This window comes from Streptopelia decaocto (assembly GCF_964273445.1).
Source record: "Streptopelia decaocto genome assembly, chromosome: 3".
Classification (NCBI taxonomy): Eukaryota; Metazoa; Chordata; class Aves; order Columbiformes; family Columbidae; genus Streptopelia; species Streptopelia decaocto.
Genome location: NC_138656.1, coordinates 76,751,896 through 76,764,248, shown reverse-complemented (window position 1 = coordinate 76,764,248; position 12,353 = coordinate 76,751,896).

The window sequence follows — 12,353 nt, the reverse complement described above, 5'->3', positions numbered from 1 at the left end:
CTTAAGTAACAGTTTTGAATACAAAGTCAGGGAGCTGGTCCTGAACATTACCTTGTGTGCTCAAGTTTGATCAAACCTCCAGGTTAAGCCCTAATCTGCTTCTCAGATTATTTGTATTAGAACTTTAAAGAATCTGGATAATTTTCTTGTTTGATCACTGAAATTCAACAACATCTTTACAACCAGATCAAGGAGGAAATTCTACAGCTGTCCTGGCAATCCAAGTGCAATGTAACTTATGGTTTAACATAGATTAGGTGAACAAAAATAATTCATGGAATCACAGAATATTAGGGATTGGAAGAGACCTCAAAAGATCATCTAGTCCAATCCTCCATTCATTGGTTATCATTACAAAAATGGAGAAGGAACCAAGTTAAATTATAAGCAAATAAATTGAAATGAAACTGTGAAGAACATTGCCCTAGATAGTTCAGACATTCAAGAGAGCTAATATGTGTTCAAAAATTTATAAAATCTTTCCTCAAGAACTCATAAACAATTTTAAAAATGTAATCAGTAGTCTTTCAGCATTATTTCTGTTTGAAAGCAAATGACCAAAGCTTGTAATTCTGTTAGGTGGACTATACTCATGCCAAGTGATGGCAGAATCTATAGCTCTCGTTTGTTTCACAGAGATTTTCTGTCTTCTGAGAGACAGAATGTTCACCCAACAGACTCAGAATTAAATATTTACTTCTTTATTTACTACCAAAAAAAATATTTTTTTTTGTAAGTTCCAAATTTTACCAAATGAACAAACCCACACAATTAGAAAGAATAATTACACATAATTAATCAGCGTCGCTGAAGTGGTATCTTAGCTGCTTTTTCATCTCTGGGCAGAAATCCAGCATCTCCACAGTAATTCACTTCAGGCTAATAGACAGTATCTCTTTAAACATAGTTAACCTTACCCTCACTAATATAGCATGCAAGCCTAATGTTAGTTTGTCCTTTGAAATACAAGAAACAGAATTTATTTATTTTCTACCAAAAGCAGCAGAAGGAAGACCACAGTGCCAAGAAGTAGAAAACAGAAAATAAACATAAAAGTGCAGCATCAGATTTTTTTCCAGTAAATAAGGTGGACCTTCAGGAGACCTTCTTGTCCAGACTTTGCAGCAGGTAAAAAGTGTTCCTTTAAGTATCTGTTAAATATCTCTTAAAAGGAATAGGTAGACATGACTTTCATTCCATAATAGAGTCATAGAATCACATAATACCAAGTTGGAAAGGATCACAAGGATCCTCTGGTCCAACCTTTCTCGAAAAAAGCAAAGGCTGGACAAGATGGTCCAGCATCCTGTGTAGCTGAAACTTAAAATATCCAGCATTGGAGAATCTGCCACTTCCCTGGGGAGATTATTCCAACGGCTGATTGTTCTCATAATGAAAAATTCCCTCTTATGTCCAATTGGAATCACCCCAGGAATAACTTGTGCCCACAACTTGTGTCCATTTAACTCCTGTGAAAAGGCATTCTCAGTCTTGTTTGCAGCCACCCTTTAAATACTGGAACATGGTGATGAGGTCTCCTCTAGGCCTTCTTTTGTCAGAGCTGAACAAGCTCAGTTCTCTCAACCTTTCCTCATACGGCAGCTTTCCAGTCCTTTGATCATCCTTGTGGCCCTTCTCTGGACTCTCTCCAGCCTGTCTACAACTTTTTTGTATTGCAGGGACCAAAACTGGACACAGTATTCCACGTGTGGCCTGACAAGAGCTGAATTGAATGGGATAATGACTTTATTGTCTCTGCTGGTGATGCCCTTGCTAATGCAGCCCAGCATAGTTCTCCTAACATTTTACATTAGAATGGTTTAAATAAATAAATAAGAAAAAACTTTTTAAATTAAAAAAAAAAAAAAAGAAATCATCCAACTCAGAAAAATTCACATCAAAAAGGTCTGCTGTTTTTCAAATGTGACTGATTTATGTCTGTTCAGCTTAATATATTTAGTATTTGCAAAACATTGTCAGGATAACATTGACAAACTCAAATATATGTATGCAGCAAAATTCTCCATAAACTGTGTGTATTTCCTAAATCATTCTATCAGCTGCAAAACAAACTGTGGACTGTTAGTTTCGTGGTGAACTAACAAGTCTGAGATGGATCCAAAAATCAGTGGCTGAATCCCTTTGATTTCAATATTCCAAAGATCTTTCTTATTAAAGTGTTGTCAACATCAATCTTTTTCCTAGTCTCACAAATTACGATTTATTGGTTTATTTTAAATTCCTTTATTACATGTAAGTAGTGTGTGTGTTTCATTTGAGGTTATTCAACAAAACTTTCCTGATAAACAGAAAAGAACTATTTTAATTATTTATGCAGATTATGAACCATGTGTTTTATGTGGATTAGTACTCTTCCATTACACTTGTAGTAATAAACACCAGTAATATATTTGGCATCTGAAAAAACGTTAATAAGTAAACCTTTCTGATTGCATTTGAAATAGAGAGAAAACCTGGAGCTTTCATAAGGCTGAGCTGCAAAGATAGCCAAGCAACAAAATTATTAGAATTCCAAAGTCATCTGTTTTTTCTCATGACTATTTTCAACCTTCCAGTTTGTATTGAGCTGCTCAGACTAATGTTAAAAAGATGTAGATATGGTAACTTTTCCTTAATAGTGTCCTTTCCCATAATAATTTTACATTATTAGGATATTTTCCTCTCCTGGGAAGCTTTTCATTTGATTTAACACATACACATAAACCATTTTATGAATAATGTATTTAGAGCTAGATCCCCAAACACAGTTAAGAAAGGAAGTAATAAAGAGAGAATCTGTTTCTGGAAGCACGCAGACAGACTCCCTAAAATCATGTCTCCTCTGTTGCTGTGAATATGCTCCTAGCTGGCCACTGTCCAAAGAATAGGTGGAATAAGGTTTCTGCCACTGTTATGCAGTAGCCAACAGAGCTGCTAAGTAAAAACCTTAAAGGGGCATGACAGATTGCTTGGTTCTCCATGTAGAGAGTAATGTAGTCTGCTGTGAGACATTTTACACAATGCTTCCCACTGCTCCATCTGGGCTGCTGAGCACTGATGGTGTGCTTGATTGTGTACAAGTCAAATATGAAGGCAATTCCTGACAGCAGGATCCTTTTATGAAAAAATGGACACTGAGGTGTGCAAGAAGCACTATGTTTTGGTTCCTAATTATTCATTAAAATATGAAGCTGAACTAACTTTTGAACTCATGAGGCAGTTAAGAGCCTTAAGTGCTCTCTGAACTTGCAGCAAAAAAATGATATGGGGAAAATGGTGATGGTAAGTTAGTTTAAGAGGTATTTTTAGATGTATTTATTTGCCAAAGATGTTTATGCACAAGTTATAGTTTTCTGGTTAGATAAATTTTTCTGACATCAGTATGAAGAATAACATAATATGACCTAAGGCACTCTTCTATAGTCCCTTGCATACTGTAGGTTTTATTTTGTCTACCTGTGACCTATCATAATTACTAATGAAGGACAGATGACTGAGTTATTAGTTCAGTAATCAATACTAAGCTATATTTTTTGATAGGTAGGTTTGTAAAATGTGGGTATTCTGGTAGTATATGAATTATCAAGAAGAAAGTGGGAGGGAAAATAGAGAACTCAGATATTTTTAGTCAGGCTTTACTTTCATTTCCAAATGATTCATCTCAAGAAAAATCTACTTAATAAAACTGAAATGTATAATAACATTAAATCACACTGAAATAAAGTAGTCTGTGTGAATAGTTGGGGCAGGAGGGGAAGGCAGGGCAAGGGGAAGGGAAGACCAACCAAACACAAACAGAACACAAGCAAACCAACTAAACTCACCAACATTAGAAAATATCACAGACTTGCGGGAAGAAAACTTATTGACAGAAGTTCTGGCCTCCCTTGCACCTGGAGACTTAGAAGTTCAAATGAAACAGTTCAAGACAGAAGACCTGTGTGTCCAGAATGGTATCACCTGTCTCTTGTTATCAGATCTCTGGCTGAAAAATAATGCTCATGGGCTGGTGAGACATGTCACACTCAGGTTATATCTGCTGCTCCAAACTCAGTATGAGTTTAATGATTAAATGACAAACCCTCATGTGACAAAAGCTGGAGAAAGAAAATGCATATCCTGGGATGTATCAGAAGGGATTTTTATCAGAGAGGTAAGCACTAGTTTTATTATACAGAACAGTCTCAACTATCAATTTAAAAAAACTGAGAAGACTTTGAGTAGTTATGGAGAAGGACAACTGGGTTTATGAAGGAAACAGAGATCCTCAAAAGAAAAAAAAAATAGTAAAAATCTTAGTAAAACAAAGGGTGAGAGGTGATTTTTGTATTTGTTGAGAGCATAAATGCCAGAGAAAGAAATGAGATATTGCAGCTAAGGAGCATACTTTGCACAGTGATGGATCAAAATAAACTGGTTGGAAATTACAAGATGATTCTTGCTTATCAAAACAAAGAGATTTTCTGATTCCATTCTAATGGAACTAACAAGGGATTTCAACACATTTAAGAAAGGGGCATGACACAATTAGTACTTCTAACACTGGAAGTCTAGACTCTGTGACCCAGGAGACTCTTTCTAGTAGAATCTCCTCTTTCATCTGGGCATATGTTACTTGGGCCAACTATATGCAGAAGCAAACTATATAGGATCCAATACTAAAAGATGGCAAGCCACACTAATAAAAGTATAACTATTATTCCAATTTACTGCACATTTTTAAGAAATAACAGCTCATTAGCCCTATGGGGAAGAAGCCAGATCTCTCTTTGTACAAGCACTATTTTAAGAGCATTTAAGAGAGAAAGCATAAGCATTTCACAGAATCAGAGAATGTTAAGGATTGGAAGGGACCTCAAAAGATCATCTAGTCCAATCCTCCTGCCGGAGCAGGAATACCTAGATGAGGCTATACAAGAACATGTCCAGGCAGGTTTTGAATGTCTCCAGAGTAGGAGGCTCCACAACCCCCCTGGGCAGCCTGTTTCAGTGTTCTGTTACCCTCACTAAGAAGATTCTTCTCAAATTTAAGTGGAACCTCCTGTGTTCTAGTTTGAACCCATTACCCCTTGTCCTACCATTGGTTGTCACCGAGAAGAGCCTGTCTCCATCCTCATGACACCCTTTATATGTTTATAAATATTAATGAGGTCACCCTTCAGTCTCCTCTTCTCCAGGCTAAAGAGACACAGTTCCCTCAGCCTTTCCTCATAAGGGAGATGCTCCACTCCCTTAATCATCTTTGTGGCTCTATGCTGGACTCTCTCCAGCAGTTCCCTGTCCTTCTTGAACTGAGGGGCCCAGAACTGGACACAATATTCCAGATGTGGTCTCACCAGGGCAGATTAAAGGGGAAGGAGAACCTCTCTCGACCCACTAAGCACCCTCCTTTTAATACACCCCAGGATGCCATTGGCTTTCTTGGCCACAAGGGCACAGTGCTGGCTCATGGTCATCCTGCTGTCCACCAGGACCCCCAGGTCCCTTTCCCATACGCTGCTCTCTAATAGGTGATTCACCAACCTATACTGGAACCTGGGGTTGTTCTTACCCAGATGCAATACTTCACATTTTCCCCTGTTATATTTAATTAAAATTTTCCTCGCCCAACTCTGCAGCTTGTCCAGGTCTTGCTGGATGGCAGCACAGCCTTCTGGCGTGTCAGCCACTCCTCCCAGTTTGGTGTCATCAGCAAACTTGCTGATAGTACACTCTATTCCCTCATCCAAATCATTGATGAATATATTGAATAATACAGGCCCCGGTACTGACCCCTGAGACACTCCACTAGATACAGGCATCCAAACTAGACTGTGCCCCATTGACCATGCCTCTCTGACTTCTTTCCATCAGCCAGTTCACAGTCCACCTCACTACCTGATCGTCCAGACCACACTTCCTCAGTTTAGTTGTTAGGATGCTGTGGGAGACTGTGTCAAATGCTTTACTAAAATCAAGATAGGCCACATCCACTGCTTTGCCATCATCTATCCACCTCGTTATGTCCTCATAAAAGGCTATGAGATTGGTCAAGCATGACGTCCCCTTGGTGAAGCCATTTATACATCTGGACTACGGCAGAAATACAAAAAAAGCTAACTCTTAGCTAGAATGATTTACAACAGTCATGCAAGAAACAGTCAGTCCCTTTCCAGTATTTTTTTCTGTCTTAAACCAATTTCAGTCTGAAAGCTATAAAATTTCATGGAATCACAGAATCATCTATGTGGTCACTGAAGCAGCCTTTGCAATGATTCAGTTTTCTGCCAGATTACCCACAGAATATCTTTATACTGTAGCTCTCCAGTAAGAAGAAAAGTGACAGTTTTGTCATGCTGTCCAGCTGCTATTCATCTAGAAAAAGATAATGAGAGGGAATCAAAGATAGTTGTGCTACTTGCATCTCCTCACAGTTACTTACTGTCATTTGACACTGGTCTCTCCCTCAAAAATATCAGTAAGACTGCTTGTAGAAATGGTGAGTTAGCAGGAATTTCTATTTTTTTTCCATATTTTCAAAATGGCAATTCTCCTTCTACTTACCATATTAGAATATCATTCTTTCCAGTAAACTAGTGAAGCACCAATGATAAGCATCTCAAAATATGTCTAGAAAGAAACACTGTGTTGAAAGTTACTCTAAAAATGTCTTCAGATACAAGTTTACAGTCAAGAGACATGCAGAAAGTATGTTGTTTTCTAGTCAGTGAGAGGGGAGAAGACAGCCTAAGGATATCTCCTAAAACTTCTACTGTAACTTCCCACCAAAACTTTTCATCATATTTCTGCCCCATTGTGCAAGGAAATGAGGTGTCCATGAAATACACCTGAATTCTCTAAAAAGAACTTCCTTACCAATGACAGTTCTCTTGGAGACGACTCATTAGTGAAATAATAAGTCTTTTCAAGAAAAAGAAAAGATATGACCTAGGTTATTTTTGCTTGATTACCTGTCATCAGTGTGACGGTAACTGTGCAAGCTGTATTTCAATGGATGTATGACTAGTGCAGTCAAATATATACCTGCTTCTAAATCTGTACATACATATATGGATTTTTATGTCCCAATATCCATCTTTGCATTCAAACAGAAAAAAGTCTTGCTTGGAACAGAAAAAAGAACAGGGCACAAGTTGACTCTCAGTCTTTTTCATTTTTACTGTACTTCCGATCCAGTTCAATATACTACGTGGAGCAGACCAAAAAATTACAGTCCAAATTACATAGATTAAAAACTCATCAAAGCCTATTTTAATAAATGGTAAAGTTTTCTTTGGTTTCTGAAGTAGATGGAAATGCATTTTTTGTTTTTTACATATAGTTGTTAAAGCTTTGGAAATTATTCACAGGAACTGCATCTTGTCAGCTCTCTGCTTTTCAGGTTTCCATCAGCTCGTCTTTATTGTCCTGTCACAATCTTGCATGCATCTCATACTCATCTATTGATGATTTGATATAAGCTATTGCACTACAAATAATAAATAACATTGTGGTTTCAGGTCTGAGTAAAAAAAAACATAATAGGAATTCCATTATTACTTTTTTACTTAATGTATTAACTCTTTCAGGCACAGAGCTAGGGTAGAACAAAATCTTTTAACACTACTTAGTGACCAAAAGGCGAAAATAAAATAATTACTACCTTGTAACACAGCTGAGTAGAAACACTTCTATTTTCATCTTTGCAAAGTCATTTAAAAAAAAACCCAAAAAAAAAAACCCAAAAAACACCAACAACAAAAACCCAAATCTACCGGAAAAGCCAAGAATTTGTCAAAACTGCTACAAAAGAAAGAGAAAATAAAATCATCTATAATTACTCACTAAGTTTTGGAACTGGCCCTCAAGTTTTGTTGTGTTCCCCCTTTATTTTTGATTTCTGAAAATAAGTCCATATAAATTACTGCTGGAATTGCTCGTTATATCTTTTTAAAGAAGACTTTTTATTACTTTGACGTCTCAAGAAATGAGTGTTATTTCAAGAAGACTGTTAAAAAAAAAAAGAAACATAATTTGGTATAAAATTCTATAAGCTCTGAATTATGTTTTATTTGGCAAGCAAAGCATGATAATCACCTTACAGAGTATAAAAAAACCCAGAATTTCTGCCCAAAGAACTAGACAGATAAACATGAAGAGATGAAGGGGCAAGTCAAGTGGAAAAGATCTGCTTTAGCTTATTTGACACAAAGCGGGGTGTTTCATCAAGCATAAAGAAATGGTGTAACAAACTGAAAAGTTTGTAAAACATCTTTAAAAAAATCTCTACAAAACAGTAGCCCCTACTAGGGGCTAGATAGAAGGTGTATTATTGAAGTAATGAAGCCTTTAAAACAAATAGTGGTACTTATGTGGTAACACTACGATAAAATCTGTTATGAAGATAACAAAAACAGGAATTCAGACTTAATTCCTACAGTAAAGGGTATGAGAGAAAATGTTAGCCTATCATGTTTGACTTTTCTTTCTCCAGGTGGCAAGGTAAAGTATTATTTACTGGAAAGCGAATATGGCTCTTGATATACCGGTTCCATCAGCTTCTAAAACAAAGGGTGGTCAGGAAGATGTGAGCTTAACAAAACTCATTAAGACATAAAAATACTTTTCTGATGGAGTCTGAGTATTCAAATGCTTGCATAGGGAAAAGAAACTTCTGTAGAACTTGAAAGTAACATAATACCTGGTGAGCTAAGAATGGCTTTGTAATATGGTGCTCACAGCTGGGTGCTTGGATTTCACCTGTCATCTTATAGTGACTGACTAAGGGGAAATGAAAACACCTCTGCATAGACTAAGGGAATTCTCTCTTTTTAAGTGACTGATGATGAAACACCAGGGTAAAATTAAAGTCATCAGAGAGTAAGAAATCTATACTGTATTAAGATCAGGTACATTATACATAGTCTGAAGTTCTGAAATAACAGTGTTGTCTTATTTTAGAAATGTCAATAACCAATGTATCTCCCAAAAAAGGGGAATAATTTTTCTTTGGCAGTGTAACAGAAAAAAAAAAAAACAAGAAAAAAAAAACAAATTGGGAGTGATTCCTAAATTAAAGTGATACAATGCAAGACTCTTCATGTGAGGTATGTGTCTGTACTTCACTTTAGCTTGTTTGTTTGTGTGTATGGTTTCTGGCAGAGAATGGATTTCTTGTTTCATAAGCTCAATTCTTTGGGTTGTATCTTCCAGAACTGTGCAAGCATCTTGGGTATCCCAGAGACTCTCAACTAGCATTGGGGGCCAATACTTGGGCAACTAAATCACAATCCAGATGTAATTGTCAGAAGCAGTTTCTTAAACTACTGTGGGAAACTAAAGGGAAAGAAGGCATCTTAGTGCACTAGGCATAAGCATGCAGATGCTGCCTCCAAATAAGCAGAAATATGTGAAGACATAATGACAGCTCCTCCTACTGATTTCTACAGTCTAGTCAAGAAAAACCATTTGCATTTCAGAAAAAATAGAAGTTGGCCATTAGATGTTTGGAAAATTAGTAGTTGAAGTCATCTGTAGAACTTGTTTTGAGTTCAGAGAGTTCATTACATTTTCCTTTCTGTTACAGCAGCATACACCCACTTCTGCGAGGAAGTTGTTTTTAACTTACAGGGGTGTAGCTGATGTTAAATTTGCAAAATGAGAAGGAAAAGCTAGTGTAGTGGCAAAACATGAGTGTGGGGTGAAGTCATTTCTAAATTGAGTCAGTCTGACCCTCGTCTAGTCCAGGCAAAGGAATCCTAGTCAAGAATCACTTCTATTTCAGACACATATATCCAGTTCACCCTGAAGGTAAGTTGTAGTAATAGCTAGTACTTTCGTGCCACCTAAGTTCTATGTGATCAACTTCTAGTCAACTAACTCCATTGATTAAAAAGAGAATTTAAAAAAATAGCTCACAGGTAGAGGTTTACATTGTGACACTTTAATTTAAAGACCGAATTTTTCTCTTACATTTGGTTTCTTCTAGGTCCTATGCCATTCCTGTCAACATGGAACAGATGTCTTGGATATCCTTCTGCATTTTAATGGGACTAGATAAGCATACAACAGAATTGACCTCTAGTTCTGTACATCAGAATTAATCATTCTGGACTCTCCTTTTTGTAAATTAAAAGAAACAAGGACTTCTAAAGTGCAAGTCAACTGATCTATTTTGGATACGTGTCTTAAGGCGACAAGAATTACACACTATTAGGCAAGTTACATATGTCTTTCATTAACTAAAAGGGTAATTGCAATGACTTGCCTAGATGATCGTATACTATAAACTCAGCCATGTCATTTTTTTAATATACTTTCTAAAATCTGTTTTAACTCACACTTTCTGGAATCTGTTATCTTAATAGAATAAATTTACCTGCAAATTATGATAACCTGAACTAAATTAAGACGCCGCCCAATTTACCCAAATTTTCTCTTTATACTCTCCCAAAATAAATGCAGGGGAAAAGTTGTTCACATGGATGTATGTGAAACCTGTCTAAAGAATAAAATATATGGGGGTCAATGACTTGTCTAATCTGCTTGTCTAATCAGTCTGCAGACTTAGACAGTGTCCCTGCTACTTCTGCATATTATCACCTAAAAAAAGCAGTCACTGTTTGGGCCCTCAGAAAACTACCTATCTTTGAGGCTAGAGAGAAGGGAGGTGGGAAGGAGAAGAACAGGGAATTGCCATTATTTTTAAAGAAGTCTTTTTTCTCTTAAAACTTTTTGTTCTGGCTTTAATGTTTGGGGTTTTTTTTTTAATCCATCTGCTTGTTCATGATGCCTCTTGCTACTTTTTCATATTTCTCACTCACATAAAAATTTCTGCATTAGTTCACAGAGCCTTTGTTCCAGTGTAAGAACACATCTAAACCCTATATTTTAAATTTGACCTTAAAATGTGAATCTCTGTGAAAAAAAAAGACTCCTTTGGGAAGCCAGCATAAGGGAGTCAATATGCATTTTATAAATATTAGAACAACACAAACACTAAAATGTGCAATCACATTATGATTATAATCCTTCTTACTATTCTCATCCTTATCGACTATTTGTCATGCTGTGTCTTGGTGCAGCAGAAAGCATTTGGCTAGTAAATTCTTTTAAAATTGAATCAAGTAAGGTGCTGATCAGTTGGAGCTCCAGACAGAAAAGCCACTATAGAGACTGAAATTAAATGTGCCTAAGTGCATTTCTGGTTATGAGCCAGATTGCTTAGAATGTTGCTCAGTTGTGCTAATAGAGATCTATGCTTTTAAAATAGGTTTATACTTTTTGGTTTTTTGTAGAATAGTAACACTAGATACTCTACAAATTAGTTTGTCCTTTTGTAACATCAACTAAGGCTCTGAAAACTGTTCCAATAAGTAAGTAAAAGCATGTTAAAACTGTTTGAATCAGTTTGTTTTAAAATTGTTTAAAACAAAACTCTTAATTCTCTACAGTGGAATAATCTACATCGCTTGAAGTAGTCAGCACCAGACTTAATACTTTTAAAAGTAACATGATACAACTCAATCATGGCATATGGGAATTGAAACAGAAATAACTGGATAAATAGTATTTGTGGTCAAATGCATCTAAAGATACCAGATTGTGTTAAAGTCCACAAATAACATTCATATTATGTGACAAGTAGAGACAATATAACTGTATGAACTGAGTCTATACATATATTATGAAGCATCTATCAGTTTATTTTAGGAGCCATAATGAAATACAAGTACCTTGATCACAGGTATGAAAATGCAACCTAACTTTGCGGAAGATTCCTTAAAGCATCTGGAAAAAGTCAGGCATTTCTAAAGAGTTGCAAAATTGCCTCTCTCTAGTACTTTTTTCATTATAACCAGTTCAGCACTTGACCAGAGACTAGGGTCTCTAACTTGCATTTAACTTTATCCAGGGAGCTCTGTGAAATTTTTGGTGAGATTTAGCCAGCTGGATCCTGATTAGTGTGTTCAGTATTAACTTATTCTCCGCAATTTTTCCATAACCATATCATAATTCTTTCTGGACATTTTAAATATAAGAAAATGAAAAGTGCTAAAACTGCTTATTGCGAGCGAAGAAAAGGAAACCTACTTTGCACAGGTTTTTTTTCTGAACATCCGATGTAAGGTACAACTATGAGGAATAAAAACCTGAAACAATAAAAAAAAAAAAATGAAAACACCTCTGCATAGAAGATTAACTTCCCTTTGGTCTCTAACTAAAATCCTACTTCCTTAATAATTTCCATTAACTAGTTGCTGGAATCAGTTTAATCCATGTTTTATCACTAGACCACTATTTTGCCAAAAGGAATTGTCTGAAGGAATAGTTGATGGGGAAAAAAAAAAAAAAAAATCTTCTGGATTTATCTT